The sequence below is a fragment of the Canis aureus genome, chromosome 33 (assembly GCF_053574225.1).
Source record: "Canis aureus isolate CA01 chromosome 33, VMU_Caureus_v.1.0, whole genome shotgun sequence".
Classification (NCBI taxonomy): domain Eukaryota; kingdom Metazoa; phylum Chordata; class Mammalia; order Carnivora; family Canidae; genus Canis; species Canis aureus.
The window spans coordinates 18,073,127-18,094,108 of record NC_135643.1 but is presented as its reverse complement, the minus strand read 5'-3'; the positions used below and the strand labels follow the sequence as shown (position 1 = coordinate 18,094,108).

Here is a 20,982-nt window from a genome sequence, read left to right as displayed (position 1 = left end):
ACGTCAATTTAGTCATCAACCTGCTTAGATTTTTGTTCTGTTTTGCAAAATATTTGTGCTTAGAAAAGCATATACAAACTACCACTCATACTTGATGCTTAAGGAACCCAGCAGAGAGCATCAAGGAAAGTACAGGAATGTCAAAACATATCCTCAGGATCAAGGGATCCATGCTGATGAAGTAAAAACCTCTCTTACTGTCAATCTCTTAATGGTAAGTACAAATTTAACAACTCACTTTTATATAGCACTTCAGATCTCTAGTAAGTGTTTTCATATGCCATCTCATTTGTTCATTAGGATGATCCAGTAAGAAGGTATACCCACTTTACATATAAGGAAGCTAAGTGCAAAGTATGTAAAGGAAGAGCCCAACCAGTCAAAGCTTGAAAGAAATGTAGACAGAAACTGAATTCAGGTCTTTTCACATTAAATCCTTGGCCCTTAGTACTATATCTTTCAATTATACCAGAGGGACCATATCTTAGTAGAAATTATTTTCTTGTGGAAAAAATATTAATTCCTAGAGGAAACATTGAAGCCTTCCAGTTTGGGGCATAAATATTTTTGTTGATAATGGCATGCACGTGCATACACATACAACCAGTACTTCGGTTATGAGAGTACCATTACTTAGTCATCCAAAATAAAAAATCCCAGTTTCACTTCTGCTCTCCCCCAATTGCAATTTAGTTACTAAAACTCAAGAACCTGTCTTTGAAATCTCTCTCATCTGTCCCCTCTTTGCCCTTCTGTCTGTTCCTACCAAAATTCAGATTTAACTTTTATATAACCTCAAATACTGAAAGCTGGGCTCCGGTCACCACTCTTATTTCTCTTCTACCAACCCTCTGCACTGCTACTACAAAGAAAAAGTCAACACCCACTCTTGCCAACAACAGAGGATTTGAACTTCTCAGCACGGACTACTATGGTCCTCTCTGCCATCTCGACCTGACCTTACCCTTTTGGTTTCATTTCTCCTTTGCCCACAACACAAATCCCCTATTACATTCTCCTAACACATCAGACCATATGCTCACTGGGAATGCTATGGGTTGCACTTCCTCACTTCTGTGTCTTTTCGTGCAGTGACATTCTCTAAATGTCTATGGAGTAGCAATAGCACCAGTACAGTACTGGATCTAGCTACATGGGAACACAGATTTGAATTAAAAGGAAAATTCCTTTGCATGCACTGACTCTAGTATTAAGATTCCCTGCTCTCCTTGCTTGCTATCTCCTTCGCAGAAATAGGACAAATTTCTTGGTTTCAACTTCTGAGTGCTAACAATACAAGGGAAAAGTACACACCAGTTCCCAGGCTGCTGGCAGTAAAGGAGTGATACACTATGCATTCCAGGATGAGTTGGGGGGACCTAATCATCATTTCTGTCCTGGGTATTCACTCCCCTTTCTCTTTTTTATCACCTTTGTGACAGAAAATGAGGCAATACACAATTCCACATCAATGAAAATATGTTCACTTCAACTGCATGACTGTCCTTTCCAAAGATCTGCTAATCTTGCTCTCAAGTAAAACTATGAATAGCAGTGCTGTAGAGATCTGAACAGGATACTACCTGAAAGAGCGATATCTTTAGTATTTAAGTACTAAAATTATGACAGCAGGACTCATGGAAGTACCAGGGCCTCTAGATAGAGAATCTGAAATATTCATATGCGCAAAGATTGCTGCATTTTCTTTTGGGCAGAACAACAAAGGTCAAAGTACACTGATGAAAGTTATCATTGGGTTTACTGGCAATCAATACCAATTAAAAGCGTGTTTTAAAATGTGTATCAGGTGTTACCAGAAAATGCATCCATCCGAATAGCAGCTGTTGAAAAGAAGTTTATCGAAAATGGTAAATAATGTATAAAAAGTCCCAAGTGAGTGATGAAAACCTTGTTCAGATGACAAGCCACATATCAGTTGGAAGCCAGTGCTCAGACTTATTGGCACCAACAATGTTTTCTTAATATCCTAAGTGTGCATAACATCACACCCCCCAGTTGGCTTTAGAATACCTTATTTATTGCTTTATTCTATTAAAGACTACTTTGACTTACTTATATTCCTGACCAATCCATTTTATAATTTTAATTAGCAGTTCTAATGGTTCTTGTGCAACATTTCATATTTATTTATGCTTTCATTCAGAAGAGTTGCTGAGTACCTGTTATGGGATTGGCACCACAGACACCATCCCTGGGAGACTAGATGATGGTAAGGGAGACAAGACTGTTAATAAATGGAAATGACTGTAATACAAACAAACTGAGCACAGAAAAGGTAACTCTGCCTAAAGACTGAGCTCAGGGAAGGCCTTTGGAGGAAGAAGTGATATCTGAGTTCTCAAAATAGGTTAACCAGAAAATAAAGGAAGATTTTTTTTAAAAAATGGCATTTGGAATGATGGTAAGACCCAATGTATGGCCATGGAGTGAGGGCTCAAATGGTGGTAACTACTCCCATATTAATACCTCCACTCTTAAGCCCTCGGTACTAGAAGTGCCACATTGCTACGCTTAGTTCTTCTCTGCCTGTTAACATTTTCAACTTATTTCATCCTATGGCTTTATTCTAATTTTTTAAATGTGATTCCATGTTTTGAGAGGCTTTTTAAGAGAGGAAAAAATATATATAATTTTGTATATTCCCACAATAATTTCTCTATCAACATTTTTAGTCATTTATTAAAGAAATATTTATTAAGCAATTGCTATATGGCAGGTTTGGTTTTAAGTGCTAGGAATATGATGGTGAAGCAGGTATGCCAGACATGCCCTCATAGACTTTATATTGTAGTGGAGGGGGAAAAAAAATCTAACAAAGGAATACAGTATCATCTCAGAAAAAAAAAAAAAAAGCAATTATAAAAGTAAAATAGAATAATATGATAATACTGGGAAAAAAGAATGCTTTAGACAAGAGGATTAAGAAAAGTCTTGCCTGAAGCAGAATCCTTTAAGCTGAGGCCTGAATGATGAGAAGGAGACAGCCCTGTAAAGATCTGAAGGAAAAGTATTCCAAGCAGAAGGAACTGCTAATAAAAAGTTCCTTAAGTAAAAAGAATCATTGGGATTCAACTGACGAAAAAATAAAAAGGAAAGGAGATACACATAAAAGCCAAATAATTAGACAGTGAATGAATGATGTGGTGTTTTAGACTAGTGATTCTTAAAATGTGCTGCACACTGGAATTACCTGGGATGCTTTTAAAAATCCAGATACACTGCCATATCCCAGACCCATTAAACTAGAATCACTGGAGTGGGAGCCGAAGTAGGTATGCCTTAAAATCCTCCATGTGATTCTGATATGCAGCCCAGATTAAGAAGCACTAATTTAGGCCCTGAGGAATTTAAATTTTAGTCCAATTACATAAACAGCCATCGAAACATTAAAATTTCATCTGAAATTTCTATCACGTACTCAAATTGTTTAATTTCAATCTAGATACTTGCTTAAAAAAAGCAATACACTTTAGATATATGTTAATTTCTAAAGCAAATTCTTCTTACAAACAACCAAAAATGGGGGCGCCTAGGTAGCTCAGTTGATTAAGCCTCTGCCTTGGGTTCAGGTCATGATCCCAAAAGCCTGGGATTGAGCCGCATGTCTTCCAGCCTCTACTCAGCAGGGAGTCTGCTTCTCCCTCTCCCTATGTTCCTTCACCCTGTTTATTCTCTCTCTCTGCAATAAATAAATACAATTTCTTTTTTTAAAAAAAAAACAGAAAAAATAAACAAGTATTGAAATGCTTCCCTTTAAAAATTAAATTTAGGTGAAAATTAGTTATTTTGGAAATGCCTAATGTATTTATGTACCCTCTTGTAAATACTAGAATACATTTTCTTGTATTTTGTGAATAACTTTTTATCTCTTGAAAGGAAAACAAACACACAAACATTTGAGACAGTATCTGAATTTTGCTTACATCATTCTTTTTGATTATCTGTAACACTGACCATGGGATTCCTCTAATGTGAGTCACATGAATACTTGATCCAATCTGCTGTAAATGGTACATCATTTTGTGGCATGCAATTCTGTAAGAGTTCACCTTCCAGAGCTGCACTAGGAAATAATTTTTGAGGAGAAATGGGGTTGATTTACTAGCACTCCTGCAACCTGAGGCTCTAACATTTATCAGGTACAGACAGCATTTATATTGTTCAAATAAACACACCAGAATACCTTTTGCTGGACTGCACTTAGTAGAAAACAAAGCTCCTAATGGTAGTAATTTTTTTTATTTCCCAAACTCTTAGTATCGGGTTAAATTCTTATTCTTTAACAGCTAATAACTGTGCATAAACTAAATAGCCTAAATTAAATTATAAGAAAAGCAAAAGTAATCAAGTCCTCATCACATTCCAGGGAAGCAAACCAATCAACTAACAACTGCTTGAACTATCATGTGGTGCAACAGTCCTAAGACTTCCAGTGATTCAGCATTTCCTCCAGCTTCAATTAACATAATACAGGCTAACTACCTAAAGGAATTTTACTTAAAAATTCAACCACTTCATATAAGATAAATTTAGGATATTCCTTTACTTTACCTACCCAAAACAAAATTTTATCAAAATTGCATAAGTAAAAAAAAAATTGTATATATAAATATACTACCTCCAATTTTTCTCTAAAAAAATTCCAGGGTAGTAGACAAATTTTCTGCATTCTTTTTGTCATGGAATCCACAGCATGTAAGTTAAAAGGTATGACAACTTCTACTCAAACTTTTCTTCAGACAGCTCTACCTGATAAAGGCAGCCAAGGAGAAATCTTTCTGTCTCAAAAGAGCCTTTGCATTCTTTCTGTACTTTTATGAAAACCCCCAGCAATCCCAACTTATATCACCATACCTGTTTTTTTTATAGTAGACAATACCATAATTGAAAATCAGGAGCTGTATTTTATGCATTTCTGCATATTCACAAAACATTTCTTTGTGGTGGTCAATAAATATCTAATTAATGAATTAATAATGAAGACTTATCAACCCTCCAAGGTTGAAGATAAAACATTAAAGCAGCGTGGTGCTGGTATGATCGTCCACAATACTCATGACCACTTCCAAGCCCTGACCACCATTCTCTCCCTCCCTGGTCAAATAAGGAGAAGTGAAAAACAGGTGAAAATGTGAAATAAGAGGTGTCATTATGTTCCAAACAAGAAGGGTGGATCAGTGAGAAAGAGGATTCAATTATTAAAGACTGCAAACTCAAATGAAAAATAAAATAGGACCATAAATCCACTCAATTACTTGTTCCTTCAGTAAACAATTTTGAATATTCACAATATGCCAGGCACGGATAACATAAGAAGTAAATAAGACACAACTCCTCCCTCCAAGTAGCACGCAGGCAAAAGCTGTAATATATACTAATAAAAGCAATGCAAACACATTACTCTATGCATAAGTGATAAAGAGATATAAGTAACTCAGTCACTGAGGAGGAAAGGTGGTAGTGGAATTATATCTTAACAGGTAATCTAGGATAAGAGGTATAGAGAGATCCATTCCAGAGAGAAGCAGAGCAAGGGCATAAAGAACAAGTAAATATGACATTTTAATTCCTACATAAAGTGAATGACAAGTTCAATTTTCATGAATAAACACACTAAATAAACTGTTAGTACCTTTCATAGTACAATTAAGACACTAAATGTAGTAAACTGAAATCATCTGAAATATTTTTATCAAAATCTGACATTCCAATTTTCTACTCACCTCATGTTACTTATGTTGCTTTATGTTCCAGTTTTCAAATTATTTTGTCATTGTTACTTTTATAGGTTTACCATTGCTTAATGATCTAACTTCCTTCGTTTCAAAGACAATTCAATAGTCTTAAAAATCAGGTTGTAATTAAATGAACAAAACCTACTGCTAATTTCACTCGGCTGCTTGCTGGAAATCATGCTGGACTGCAGAGAAATTTCCCTGAGGGTAACCTGTTGAGACACAATTATGACTAGGACATGGAATAAGCAATCCTGTGTTTGAACTTATAGTCACACTTTGCATATATTTTAAAAGATTTTTCAAACTATGGTTAATAATTCACTAAGTAACACTGCCTTCAATGTTGGGATGGATGAATTTTCATAGGCAGTGGGCCAGACTGATTGCTACAAAGTGATGTGTTCTCTTCGGTACAATAATTGCAATGAACTGTGATGATTCATTCTGGTATTTTCCATTCATTTTATATCACCTTTGACCCTTTTAAGAGGTCTGAATGGAGCCTGGTCCTTGACAGCCCTGTGAAGATACAGTCGTGTTTCACACAGGCAGCAGCTTTCTGATCACTGGCTTCCATGGGCTGCTGCGTGCCTGAGGGCTCTCCCACAAAAACTAGCCAGACAGTGTTACTGCTGAAAGCTGAGGAGAAGCCGAAGTAGTAAGATGCAGTGAGCAGGGTCCAGCCTATGCAGACAAAATATCCAAAAGAGTCAAAATTTCTCCAAAGCACACATGGTTCACTTACGTAGTGACAAAGGACAAACCAAGCAGCTGTGGCCAAGAAGACAGGAGATGCTGGCAGCTGTGCATTCGTCACCTTTAATGAAGACTTCGCTTCTCACAGTCATGAAGTCCAACCATATGGTTCTTGATATTTTAAAAGATTAATTTTAAGAATCACTGGGAAAATCTGTCAGTACTTATGCCGAGCTAGATCTTAGGAAGAGATGGGATTTCTCTTCATTTTTATAGAACATTTTTTCCTCCTTCCTTACAAAAACACAAGGTTTCAATATCTGGCCAGTTAAAACTATTACCATTCATAAATTCGGCGTGTCTGAGAACTTGATATAACTTAAAACATGTACCACCCACAACCATAATTTTGGCTTAGCCAAGAGAAAAACATCAAATTTAGAATCCCATTAAATGCTATAATTAGAAATTCACTGAATTAGTTTAAATAGTAAAATTGGAAGATTAAAATCAAGGATGTTTTAAATTCAAGTGGTTTTTCTTTTTTTTTTTTTTACACATAAAATGTCTTATGACATCCCTAACAACACGTATATCTTTATTTTATGACTTTAGAATTAACCCAGAAAGACTGGCTACAAAGAAGCATGGTAGATTTTATTGTCCCAAAATGGCCACAGCAATATCTCCCACTACAAATGCTCTTCTTATATCCCTCTGACAGGTGAAGTCGAAATTCTTTTCTCTTAAATCTGGTTAAGCTTATGACTATGGTGCAAGTAACACTATGTGCTTCAAGGTCAGGGGATAAAATGACTCAATTCCCACCTTACTCATAAGAACCTGCATTCTTGAAGTCTTTGGCAGCCACATGAGCAGTCTGACCATGCAGAGGACACGATGCTGTAAAAAAGCCCAAATTTATCCCATGTGGTGAAACAGAGGGGCCTCAAGACCACATTAAGAGGGAGAAGCCTGGACAGCTCCTGGCTGCATCAGCCTCCCACCTTTCCAGCTCCAGACACCATCTGACCGAAAATCTATGAGAGACTCTGTGCCAGAACCACCTAGGTGAGCTCTGCCCCAGATCCTGACCCACAGATACCAGGTAAGAAATGTAACACCATTGTTTTTGCCATTCTAAGTCACCAAGTTATACAGTTATTTGTTAGAAAACCGCAGATAACTGGAACACACTTTGATAGCAGAAGTTTAGTGGTATAATAAAAAATTAAATAAGCCCAAACATAGAGTATTGGTCTTTGGACCTGACCAAGGATGGGATGCCTGAAGGAGACTGTCAGTGGAAGACCAATGGGCCTACAAGAGTTGGTTTGTGACAGCTCCAGAGAAATAAGGGTTTTGTTTGGGGAAGACAGAGAAAAGGACACTCTTGTTATATAGCTACAGAACTTTTAGGAATACTATTGCCCACCATGATGTGCAAAACAGAAAATCTAACGATTTCCAAAGATCTAGCTAAGGAGATTTCCAAACAGAATACTGAAAGGAGCATCTGCTTTCCTTTTGCTACTTACAATGAAATGTACTCAGAGAAAGGGGGCTTAAAAAATAAACTGTTCAGTTTTCAGCAAAATTTAGAGGGACTAGAAAGAGATAGGATTTGCTGGGTTTGAAAAGAAAGCTATTTTTCATTCCTGATTGCTTCAGAAAGCATAGGAGTCAAAATAAGAGCAAGCCTCAGGGAAAGACAGAATGCAGGTGTAGTCAGGAAGATCTGGTCCACATAAAAGGGGTAAGTGTGTGATTAGAAGTATTCTTCATTAACACCCCAGGAATAGTAAAGTGGATCTTCCGAGCACGTGCAGCCAACTTTCCCTGATGAACAACAGGACACAAGGAATCACTAGGGTGTTTATCCTACTGCAAACTCACAGAGAACCTCTAATAAAAGGAAGGATTATCCCTTAAATTTTGTGAGTGCGGCTTTTGCTAAAAAGGTGGATTATAAATTGATACATAAGAAGATCTAAAGATTCTTAAAAATTTCATGATCTTGAACTAAAAGGAAACAAAGACAATTCAAAATAAAAGGTGGCCTTTGGACTCCCAAACTTGCAAGCACACAAAGAAGGCTGAGAAAACTTGTCAGCTATAAATATAGGACATGGGTTTGGGTTTCTATTCGGGGCGGGGGAGGGGTTGGAGAATGATGATTCAAAAGATAGAAATAAGAATACAGTGGCAGGAGCCAAGGGTCACAAAGAACAATTCCCAGGGAACAGACTGAGCCCTAATTAAGCAAATGGTGGTAGGACAATGTAGGTTTCAGATTTGTTTTGTAATAGCCTCTCATGTCTCCTTTTCTGAACAGGAAGGATCTATAGAATTTTCCTGTGCTTTGTCACACCATTCAATGTTGGGTGAGTGAAGGACAGGTAACTTTTTAGTTCAAAGCTTTTCAGAAGGACCTCTGATTCATGTGTTTTCAATATTCAAGAAATCTTACCTAAGGAGCCTCATCTGTACCTGGACTTGACTAAGAAGACAAGAACCTGGACTTCAAGCTAATGCAGGAATGAAATGAGACTCAAGGGCTTTAAGGGCAAGAATAAGCCTATTTTACAAGTCTGAGAGCTGTAACTGTTGTGGTCAAAGGATGGAGAGAGGCAGATTATTCTCCAAAAATAACCACAATAACATCTCCCATCCCACCATGTTCTTCTCATAATGTAACTGACATTCCCGCCAGCAAGCATGGGATTCACATGCTTTCACTTTGAATTTTTGACTACAGCATACGTGAAGCTACATGACTTAGTGACTGGGGCATGAAAGGTAATGGAGCTCTCACACTGCTCACTCTAATACTCTTTTTTAAAAATCTATTTTTATATTGAAGTATAATTGACACAAGTGTTACACTGGCTTCAGGTATACAACATAGTGGTTCTATAAGTTTATATATTATGCTATGTTCACCACAAGGTAGCAATCATCTACCACCATACAATGCTGTTACGATACCACTGGCTATGTCCCCTATGCCATGCCTTTCATCCCCATGACTTATTCATTCCATAACTGGAAGTCTGTACCTCCCATTCCCCTTCACCCATTTTGCCCATCCCCTCACTTCCCTTTGCTTCCTTCTGGTAACCATCAGTTTGTTCTCTTTACCATTTGCTCTTAAAGCATTCAGCTATCGTGACAGCAAAGTAACTGCCTTGAAGCTACCATAACGTGAAGCCTGAATTTGCCTATTTAGATGGACCTCATGGACAAGCCCTAAGATTACATGAGAAGAAAGACATGCTGGACTGGCTCTCAGTTGCTTCAGCTGCCCACCATCCCAACCCCAGTCATTTTCTGACTGCAACTGCATAAGAGGACCTGAGTCAGAAGTAAAGAACCACACCTTATACAAATTGCTGATCTATAAAAAACATGAGATAATAGTTGTAGTTTGAAGCTACGGTGGATGGAAATGATCATACAACGAGAGGTAATAATAATGAAAAGTATGAATTATTACTGAAGGAATAGATATTCTGATCAAACTTTACAAAGAAAAACAATTTTTTTTAAAAAAACATAGTCTTTAGGTGAAATCATTAAACAAAACCAAAAAGAGGTCAGATTATAACCTCGAGGTATTAAATAAAAGCAAATTAAAAAATGCTCAGATTCAGTCACCAAACTACCCAAGTCTCCAAAAAGGACCTGAATCTCAGAGAAGCCTAGAGGATATTTCTTGGACAGAGTTAGCTCTGCACTTCTTCACAACAAACCAATATTCTGGGACCTATTTTCAATGTTGGCCAGGGGATACATGTGACTCCTAACTCACCTGGCTCTCTGCCAAAGCCCACATGCCGAGGAGACCTTAGAGCCTACAGCTGCCCCAACACCCTCTAGGACACCTTAAATAACAATCTTGAAGCTTCCTCGCTGTGCATTCTACTGGTTTTTCAGAGTTAGTGAAACATCTTTTTTGATGTTTTATGGGATCTTTTTGAATCAGAGCACACAACTAAGAAAACAGAATGCATCAAACTCTAAAACATCTGTTCCAAATCTTTTGTAGTTCATTTCTCTTAGCTGCTCTGTCAATAGGTAAAAATAAATGTGTGTTTGGGGAAGCATGATGTGGAAGAAGGAGGCGACTGTCTGCAGTTAAATAAATTAACAGGTGCTTACTAAGTGCTTAGTGTGTTCCCTGCCTATGCTAAGAGATTTTGAGACACACAAAAGTATAAACCATGAATCCTATTCTGAAGCAAGATTTAATGCAGCTGAGGAGACTGATCTAATTAGCAAAAATCCCAAAAATTATAAAATAAAATAACCATGGGCACCTGGGTGTCTCAGTGGTGAGTGTCTGCCTTTGGCTCAGGGCATGATCCTGGGATCCTAGGATGGAATCCTGCATCGGGCTCCCTGCGGGGAGCCTGCTTCTCCCTCTGTCTATGTCTCTGCCTCTCCTTCTGTGTCTCTCATGAATAAATAAAATCTTTAAAAAATAAAAAAATAAAAGTAAAATAAAATAACCAAGCACTAAACTATGATATAGTATTAGATACAGAGCCTTGCTTAAGCTTCACAGAAGATATGCAAAACAACACCACCACCTAAGACACAGTGAGGATATCATGATAGGAACATAAATGGAATCTGCAGTTGCAGATAGTGGGTAGGTCTATCTGATCACATCAGGATTTGAGATCAGAATTGAAAAAGAGATGAGGGATGGCATGATCAGAAAATGGGGAGCCCTGAAAAATCATCTAAAAAGGACTAATGTCGATAAAGGCTGTTGAAAAAAGATTCAAAGTGGAAAAAAGATATCTGAAATGATCCTTCTATAGAAATTGCATGCTAAAATTTCTTAGTAAATAAAATGAAGGATAAATATTTAGGTTAAGACAGTATTTAAATATATATATATAATGAATTCAGCTCTAATAGCCCTAATATACTTAGAACACATACAACTTGTTAAGGAAAACAGTAATAGGCAAAATCATGTAGACAGAACTCCTAGAAAAAAACCACAGCCATGAAAATAATTTAACTTCACTAGGGATGAAACAAATGTAACTTAAAACAACAGTGAGAATTTCCAGCTAAGTAAATCAGTGTGAGTTCTGATAAAACTCAATACTTGCAAGGGTGTGGAGAGAAAATCAAACTGCTGATTGTAAATATGAATTAATATAAACATTCTAGAGAGCAATTTGGATGTATGGCTGCAGTTTAAAATGTCAATCTTAAATGCTTTTTGGTTAGGAATTTTTAGAAGTCTATCATAAGTGTCGCACATTCAAAGACTGAATTTTGAATTGAGTAAGCAAATTCTGAATAATCATCAAAGTGCAGTGGCTATCAGCCATTATTATGACATTGATATTTATTTAGCAGCTACTATGACCTGGTTCTGTGAAAATGCTCTTACTATACTACTTCTAATATTTAAATACTTCAAGGTCAGCATGATCTCCATTTTCTAAATGGTAAAACTAAATAATGTAAAGTTACAAATCCAAATGCACTTATAAGTAGAATTGAAATCTGCCTATGTCTGACTCCAGGATTTGGCTTTTTCTACTATGTCTTTATATTCGAAGATAAGATTATATTCTGTTTCTTTTATTTATAGAACTTTGTCTAGCACATGAACTATCTTAGGTGCAAAACCTACCTATAATAGTTTAAAATTATAGGGTTTTAGAAGAGATTAATTGTGTCCTGGCTTACAATTTTATGGCAGCAAGTGCTTTTAATTAGGTTATATTTTATTGCTAATAAAATTTATGTTAGCCTCATTATTAGAATTTACATAAAAAGTTATTAGATGCTTTTAAAACTTGGACTTTGTTGGATTAAACAATCCAGAATATTCTGTAACATTAAATATTGAAAGTAATAAGTCTGTTGATACATAAGCAACAAGAGAGAAACAGTAATGAAATCTGACCTTTGTGGTGCCACACTCAATTAGACCAAGAAACAAAATAGATATGAAACTGTTGCCTGCCATTGAGGCATCTCTGAATTAAATTAGAATAGTACATGCTTATCCATCATGTTTTAATTGTCATATGAAACTTAACACTGCAGTTAACGGACTTAGGTGACAGAGGACAGGGCTAAATTGTTTTCCCTTAAATTGACAAGTAGAATAATAAACTACCTTGGTAAGATTTAGATTTTAGTAGTGACTAATTCATGTTGAATTTAAACACCTATGTGATCACTCTAGTCTAACCAACTGACACTCATTTTTTTTTTACTTAAATCAAACATTCTTTTTTTTTAAAGACTTTATTTATTTATTCATAGAGACAGAGAGAGAGAGAGAGAGAGGCAGAGGGAGAAGCAGGCTCCATGCAGAGAGCCTGACGTGGGACTCGATCCAGGGTCTCCAGGATCACGCCCTGGGCTGCAGGCGGCGCTAAACCGCTGCGCCACCAGGGCTGCCCTCAAACAAACTTTCTAAATAAAACACATTCATTCCCAAAAGGAAAATGGTTCTTTTTATTTATCATATTCCATGGCCCAGTTCTCTAACCTTGCAAATACTCAAACTAAGGCTCAGAGAAGTTTGGTGACTTTCCACAAAGTCAATCAGAGACACCAAATAGTTTCTCCAAAACCTGACAACTCTACATATTTTCTCTGACAACTTTTTCAAGTCCCTTGCCTCCCTACTATGGGATATACCTATATTCTCACAAATACTTATTTAACATACAATTCTATTATGTTATCAAAAACTTGACTAGGCCTCCGGACAGCACCTTACTTTTATTCAAAAGATGCAAAACATACCATACAGGGCAGGTCACACCTCAGGAAACACCTGAATTGATGTTCAAATCTGTCTATACTCTCAGCATCAGGGCCCCATAATCCAGAAGCTCTCAGAGAACCAACTCGCTCAGCAACCTCACCTGTTAAGTTCTAAAACTCTGAATCTCTGCAATTGAGCTGGTTCTAACTGTCCAACTGCAAATGGATAGATTTCTGTTACAAATGATGTCAAAAGTACCATGTTGAAATCACCATGGGGTGATTAATCACTCCCTCTAGTTCAATAATGAGTAATAGCAAAGCCCCTCCTAAATGTTATCCTGTTAGGGAAACTGAGTTGTATGAAGCATATGAAGGAAGACTATGAAGTGTTCTTATGAAGGTTTTTCAGCCTTTGTGGTTCAAATGGGAACAAATTACTCTAGCAATGATTCTCAAAAACTACCAAAACGTCAAAACCTAACTACAGTGTTTCATAAATATAGAACATCATTTACATGATGTGCCACACCATCACGTTGTATAGCAAGCACTGTGGAATGACACTATGAGATAGCCCAAATTGCACAACTGTAAAATGTGTTAAGACAGTGTGTCTTTGGATAACTTGATAAGGATGGTTTATTTCAATGGGTTTACAAGCTCAACAACAAGAAAACAACAACAAAACCCACCTGAATTTAAAGGACTATAAAAAAATAAACCTACATATACAACAAAAATATAATCCTGACATGCAAGTAACTAAAAAGTTAATCTGTAATTTTAATTCTTAAGTAAATATTGAAACATTTAAAAGTATAATAAATATTTAAAAACTCATGAAGGTATCATATTCTTTTTACGTGTAAGGAACCACAAAGCAATCAAAACACAGTGACCACGAACTCCTTGACAGAATTCTAAACTTAAAGACAATTATTTGACAAAGTCAGAATTTTAATCTATGAATATTTATTGAGTATATATTGGGTACCAAACACTATTATAAGATCTGAAGATACAGAGAGGACAAAGCAGACAAAATTCCCTGCCCATATGGTGCTTATATTCTGGTGGGGAAAACAAATAATAAAGATACAAAAGTGAAATATATCATACATTAGTAGTAAGTACTAAGGAGAAAACTAAAACAGAAAAGGAAGATTTCTGCTCTGTTGATCCTATTATTCCAGCAACAACATAGGCTACCAAATGCAAATAGGATGTTTTAAAAATAATCAGGACTTTGTTAGGCCAAAATATTAAAAAAAAAAAGAAAATAGGCTTTATGATGGGTTAGGAGTTTTCTGAGAATATCACCCAATGTTAAAACAAAGGCCTTTAGGCTTTGAACAGAATGAACAGTAGCCTGGGAATTGTGGCCTTCTAATCAAGCTTCTCAGGGTCAGAACACAGTCGCAGGGACTGATGAAAGATAACCAGTGAAGGACACCTGGGAGGGCCAGATGAAACATGACTGCCCAGAACAACTGCTGGATAATCCACAAGCAAGTCATACAGTAAAGCTGGGAAAAAGGTAGAACATGTGGGAAACCTGGCAGCAGAAACCCCAGTTTCAGGGTACAGGAAAGAGATGGACCCCAAGAATTCAGCGAAGACCTAACTAGTTGGGAATATAAAACAAAGGGACAAGAATAGAATGTGCCAGAGGTAAAACTCACTAATCAGGAGAGATGTTAAATTCTCACAGACAGGGGAGGCTGGGTGGCTTAGTCAATTGAGCGTCTGCCTTCAGTTCAGGTCATGATGCCAGGGTCCTGGGATTGAGCTCCACATAGGGCTCCCTGCTTAGTAAGGAGCCTGTTTGTCCCTCTCCCTCTAATGCTCACTCACACTTCCACCCCCTGCTCATGTTCTTTCTCTCTCTCTCTCTCTCTCTCTCAAATAAATTAATAAAATCTTTCAATTTTTTTTTCACTGACTTCACACAGGCGGGGGCCTGGGGGCACCTCAAACACCAGAGGTACACAAGCTGCAGGCCTGCCACCTGCCCAACAAGAAAAGCTGCCTTCAAGTGTTAGCATAAAACTTTAGCATTAATGCTAAAACTAAAAGAATATAATTCAGGCTGCCGCCCCTCAAATATTCCCCCATACTAGCATTTCAGTGTCTAAACAGGCAGTTCAAATTTTCTCAGTGACATTCTTCTATTTGATAAAGTAGGATATCTAGTTTCTAAATAAATGTATTTTGCCCAGAACTCAATACAATATTTCTACTTTTTCATCCAAAAAAACCCAGCTTTTTAAAACCTGATCTTATTTTTTTTTAATTAATTACTGTGTCCCAGAGCTTAGCATTTTTTTTTTCAGAGCTTAGCATTATAATATTCCTCCTCATTGGAGGTGCAGAGATCTTGCCATGGGAAGTGAGGGAGATGTGAGACAGGTGGAGCCACCATTACTAACAAGGTTTGTAATCACTTTGGTCTCTATCTACCTCTTCATTTCTAAACAAATAAAGCATAATAAACCATACAAATATTACTAAGTAATGATGCCTAGAGAAAAGCTAGGAAAGTCCAAAAAGAAAAAGAAACAGTCTCCTTGAATATAAAGTAACAAGCATAGCTTATACTGGCATAGCTAGTGGGAAAATTAATTAAACTACTAAAATTTTATTATCACTACCTTTTGGAGAGGAGACACTCTTCCCAAAGTATGACAAAGAATATGGTCATTCTTGCATTATGTGTGATGGCTCATGTTCTATAACAAATTTCTGGATCTGAATTATTTTGAGCTCTTACAGTAGTACTACAATGAGAATTTTGAATGTTCTTACTATTTTATCAGTTTAAAAAATCTCTTTGACATAGATAAAAACACTTAAAAATGAAAGTTATCTGTTCTATAACAAAAATAAGAAAATGGAATGCAGTTACAGAAAGTCACTTTCCAGTAAATGTGATTGATAGACATAATCTGTAACAATAAGGTTGAATTTTTAACAGTCCCTACTACTTTCTGAATGGTTCTGGGCCTATGCAGCTTTTTCAGTTCAAATACCATTAATTACTGTGCGTAAGATAGATGTTAAAGGTGTTTATATGTCTACGTAACAGAGTTGAAGAGTGGACGAAAGGCCTAAGAATATTTGCTCTTAGTCAAAAATATCAGGGGAAATTATCCCTTAATTCCATAGTTTTATTTTTCTGTCAACTTACAAAACTTGAATACATCTCAACTTTGAGATATTTTGTCACAGATTCCTATCTCCTTCCTACTTATCAGTATTGTATAAGAATATTTCACCTACTTGGTTTTTCTGCCTCTCTATGACACCTCCCAAGGTAAAATAAATGTTTCAATTACAAACTAACATATTTCCAAGGGCCCTCATTTTCTTCATGGAACTTCCAGAATCTGTTCTTTATCACCCTCACACCATCACTTAGGATACAGCTAAATTGTCTTCATGAAAACTTTCTAATATAAAACCTACCATATAAAATACTTTCCAATGATTGTATATAATATGAATTTAGGCAACAAACTTAAGTCTTTGACTCTTATGTGTACTTTAAAGCTAATAAAATGCAAAAAAGATTCTAGGGCATGACAATTAAGTCAAACTCTCTTGAGAACATTTATGCCATATATACCGAGTCAAGTAAAGGTGCTGGAATTACCCAGTTACTAGGAGATTTTCCATATAGCTCAGTAAAAAGAGTTCACAGCTTAAAGAATATTCACTGTATAATGGATTGCTCATTGAAAAAAAAAAAAACTATGACCAATTCTAAAGTTTTATTTTTTCTTTATAGCATATTCTTTGTCCTTTGAATAGCAGACACATGCCTGTTTTTCTTATAGCAAAACTTTTACACTATGCTTCCTTCATGGGCGTTTAAGTGTTACATTTTCCTCTAAAACTGAACTATCACTCATTGTAATTACTCCTGATGCTATTTTTGTTTCTGTGCTTATTTTTTTATTCTTTTGATAATTTCTCTGAGAAAGGTAATTAAGTCTATATATTTAAACACCATTTTGAAATCTAAATATTTATTAGTTGGTTATATGAGAAGAATTCACTTTTACTTAGGTAAGTTTGAAGCTAATTTTAGCTTTAACATGTGTTCTCATGCAATGTATGCCTATAACAAGAAAAATTACCATGGCTGTAAATCAGAAACAACACAGTACTAGTTATCCAACAAGGTTGTGTTATTGCCACTTAACATGTGGTGAGAAAGATATTCCAACATGGCATATATCAACTTTCATCCCATTTCAAATGTCAATATTTAAACTTAGGGAGTCCAAAGCCAAGACTTTGTGTTGAGAGATTCAAAATCTTTTTTCTATAACTGTGTGGTCCTGGTTCCATTCTCTCTGAGTGTTGGCTGCCTAATGCTTTCCCTGTGTGCCAGTGAACTTGCTTTCCAATGTTTCTTTGTCTTTTCCAATTCCACAAATGTTCCCTTGTTGGAACACCAGGTTGTTGCTTTAAATACCTTCAGAAGTGCTGAGTGCCTAAAGATGTGTTTATCGTATCAATGCTCCTCTGCATATATGTAAACATAACACAAACACACAATTAACTGTTTCAGTCTAAATCAAAGCATATTTTCTTTGAAACATATTCACCAAGAAGAGCATTTCTTCAGTGTACCACCAAATAAATTCAGAAGGAAAAAAAAATCAATCCCACAAAATTTACACAGGTTTAATCAAAGTTACTAATTCTCCTTATTTTATCCAGTTTCTTTCAGTATTTTTAAACTAGGAGAAAATTAGCCTGAAGAAAAAAACAAAAAATATCTTGTAACCTCAACTTAAAACGTCTTACATAATAACCCAGGCCAGAAAATAAATGGATTTGCATGGACTCTCTTTGAACACCAAGACTTTCTTTGGCCACAGAGAGCTAGCTCATCTCTGATTTCTCCAGTGATGAGAAACACCATAAAGAGTTCATCTTGGTGGAGTGCCTACTATGCATAGGCTTTTGACATATAGTAGTTCAATCAGTCTTCATAACAACCCTGAGAAGGTAGGCATTCCCTATTTAAAAATAGCAGTCTAAAGTCAAATAGGCTTTAAGGTGATTCAGATCTGATTGCAAAAGCAGATATTCTGTTTTGTTCTGTTATCTAATAAGAAATGGATAGAGAGGACTTTAATGGATTCTCCTCCTCCTGTAAGTAAATATAATTTCATTTAAGTTATATTCTCACCAAATAAACGTAAAGCACATTTTCTCCTAACTTGAATGACTAAGCAGGTGTTTCTTTTTTCAATGATCAGTCAATGAAAGAGTAGATAGTAAATGATAGGAGGTACACAGAAATATAAGTTAAGGTCTTGGCAATTAAGCAGGTAAAGCTAATTGAAGTGACTGATCAATGAAAACACACTACTCAGTGTTTCAATGAAATGCATACAATGTCGGAAGGTAAATAACTTAAAAAAATGTGCCTTGATATTTTGAAAATATTAGGTTGTTTAAGATAAGAAAAACGGATAATTGGCCAGTCTATTTGCTAAAATATACTCTTGCATAGAAACTCTGTATTGGGAAAACTCTGTGTTAGTTCTAGTTTCTACGCTGTGGACAGTGAATGTGGAAGGTGCAAAAAGGCAAACAAGTAGCTGAAGACTTCTGAGAGGAGATGGAAGTTGCATGGTCTTGAGATAAATTTAGCATTTGGGAAGGCAGAGGCAAGAATACTCTAACCAGCAAACATATATTTGAGAACCAAGGACTAGAAAAACCTGAAATTCTCAAATATACTTATATAGCTGGAAGAACACTAGGACAAAACTCTCATTTCAAAGAAAATGGTTTGCCCAGTCCCACAGCTACAGTCAGGGCCTGAGGAAAAACACTGCTTACTTGCCAGGATGGCAGATGCTATTTCCACCCTAACAGTGCTTTCCCATCCATTGTCTAACAGTAAGGCTGCGCCCAGGGATTCTGGGAAGTTTCAAGAGCCCGGTGGGGAATGAAAGGAGGGGTATTCAGACATGGCAGGTCTGCTTTTATTTCTTTTATATATTGGACTTCTGATAAGATTTATGTGAAGAAAAGAACCTTTCTGTGTTAAAAAAAAAAATTCACTCTTCAAAGCTTCATTAGTGATTAGTTGACACTGCCTAGTTCTATGCTACATGACACAGCACAAACATAAAAGAAAAAAAAAAGCCTTTGCTCTCAACAAATTAATTTACTTACTCAACAATCAAATACTGATTGTATGTTGCGTGCCAGGTACTTAGCTATACGTTGAGAAATTCAATGGGAAGCAAAGAACTGCAAGTCTGGCCTGGGGTCAGGTGGTGGTGAACTAGGACATTAATCAAATAACAAAAACGAATACAGAACACAACTACGATAACTGGCATGAGAGAAAGTTATAAGATTCAAGAACATATGACCAGGAAACCTCAGTCTAGGGATTCGCTGTCTAATAGAGTAGAGGTGACAGTGTGAACCAGCAACTCCTGCAAATATGAGTGGTCAATAATAAGCACACATAGAGTTCAATGGTATCACAGTAAAGGCAATGATGAACTCAGCAGGAGGGGGCAGGGACACCTCACAATGAAGGTGGGACTCATGCTTCATCTAGGAAGTGCTAATAAGGACACGGTATTGCAGTAAAGGGGGAGGAAAAAAGAATATTTCAGACAGAGACACTGTATGTGCAAAAGGAATCCAAAACTGCGAAGAAATTAAAAAATGGCAAGCCCTCAAAGATAAAGTAAAAGGTGGCTGTCTCAAAGAAGAAATGGAGTTACACATATATGCAGGTGCCAAATCAGACCAGGCCCTTGTACACCATGTTACAAATTGAGATTTAACCTGCATAGCCTGCCACAGAGGTAATGTGGAGTCAATGGAAGTTGTAATCAGGAGTGTGACATGATCAGAAAACTCACCCAGAAAGCAATGTGGAAGAAAGACCAGAATGGTGAAGACTAGTGGCAAAAAACAGTCAGAAGGTACTACTATTTTACAAGCAAAAGATAGCTAGAACTAAAAAAAAAAAAAAAAAAAAAAAAAAAAAGATAGCTAGAACTGTGGATTTGTCTTTGGTTTCCTAGCACATGTTGGCATTTTAAAAGTTATGTGAAAATAATTAATAAATGAATAGGAAATAATGTTGGCATGCTACCGTAGGGCAAGAATATAAAGAACCATAAAAGACCCACAAAAATATTATGACCTGATGCTATAGGAAATAGGAAGTCACTGAAAGTTTTTGATCAGAGGAGTGACATAATGCGAACTATGTTTAAGAAAGCTAGTGTAGGGATCCCTGGGTGGCGCAGCGGTTTGGCGCCTGCCTTTGGCCCAGGGCGCGATCCTGGAGACCCGGGATCGAATCCCACGTCAGGCTCCCGGTGCATGGAGCCTGCTTCTCCCTCTGCCTATGTCTCTGCCTCTCTCTCTCTCTCTCTCTCTCTCCTCTATGTGACTATCATAAAAAAAAAAAAAAAAAAAAAGAAAGCTAGTGTATTGGATTCGATGGTTAAGTGATTACCTTACAAATGATTTAAGGAAGCTTACAGTAAGACAGCTAAAGTAGTTCAGGTATAAAGTGCAAATGCACAGCCTGATAAAGGACCCACACAAATACAGTAAAAAGGAAAAATAAAAGAGACGCTCGCACAGGAAAACAAATGCAGCCAAGTGATTAATAGCCTAGATAAGAGATCAGTAACTTTTTCCTATAAAGGGTTGGATCATAAATATCTTAGGCTTTGTGGGCGACATGGTCTCTAACACGGCTACCCAGCTC

At 36.6% G+C, this 20,982-nt stretch overlaps 1 protein-coding gene and 1 long non-coding RNA gene across 3 annotated transcripts in view; one reads left to right on the top strand and one right to left on the bottom strand.

Annotated features, from left to right (window-relative positions):
- BMPR1B (bone morphogenetic protein receptor type 1B) overlaps nt 1-20,982 on the bottom strand; it is a 392,960-nt gene that overhangs the window by 170,044 nt on the left and 201,934 nt on the right. The window lies entirely within an intron of this gene.
- Nucleotides 7,307-10,577, top strand: LOC144304153 (uncharacterized). The gene is made up of 3 exons (XR_013371108.1): nt 7,307-7,563; nt 8,791-9,254; nt 9,612-10,577. It is a non-coding gene; the product is annotated as an uncharacterized LOC144304153 (long non-coding RNA).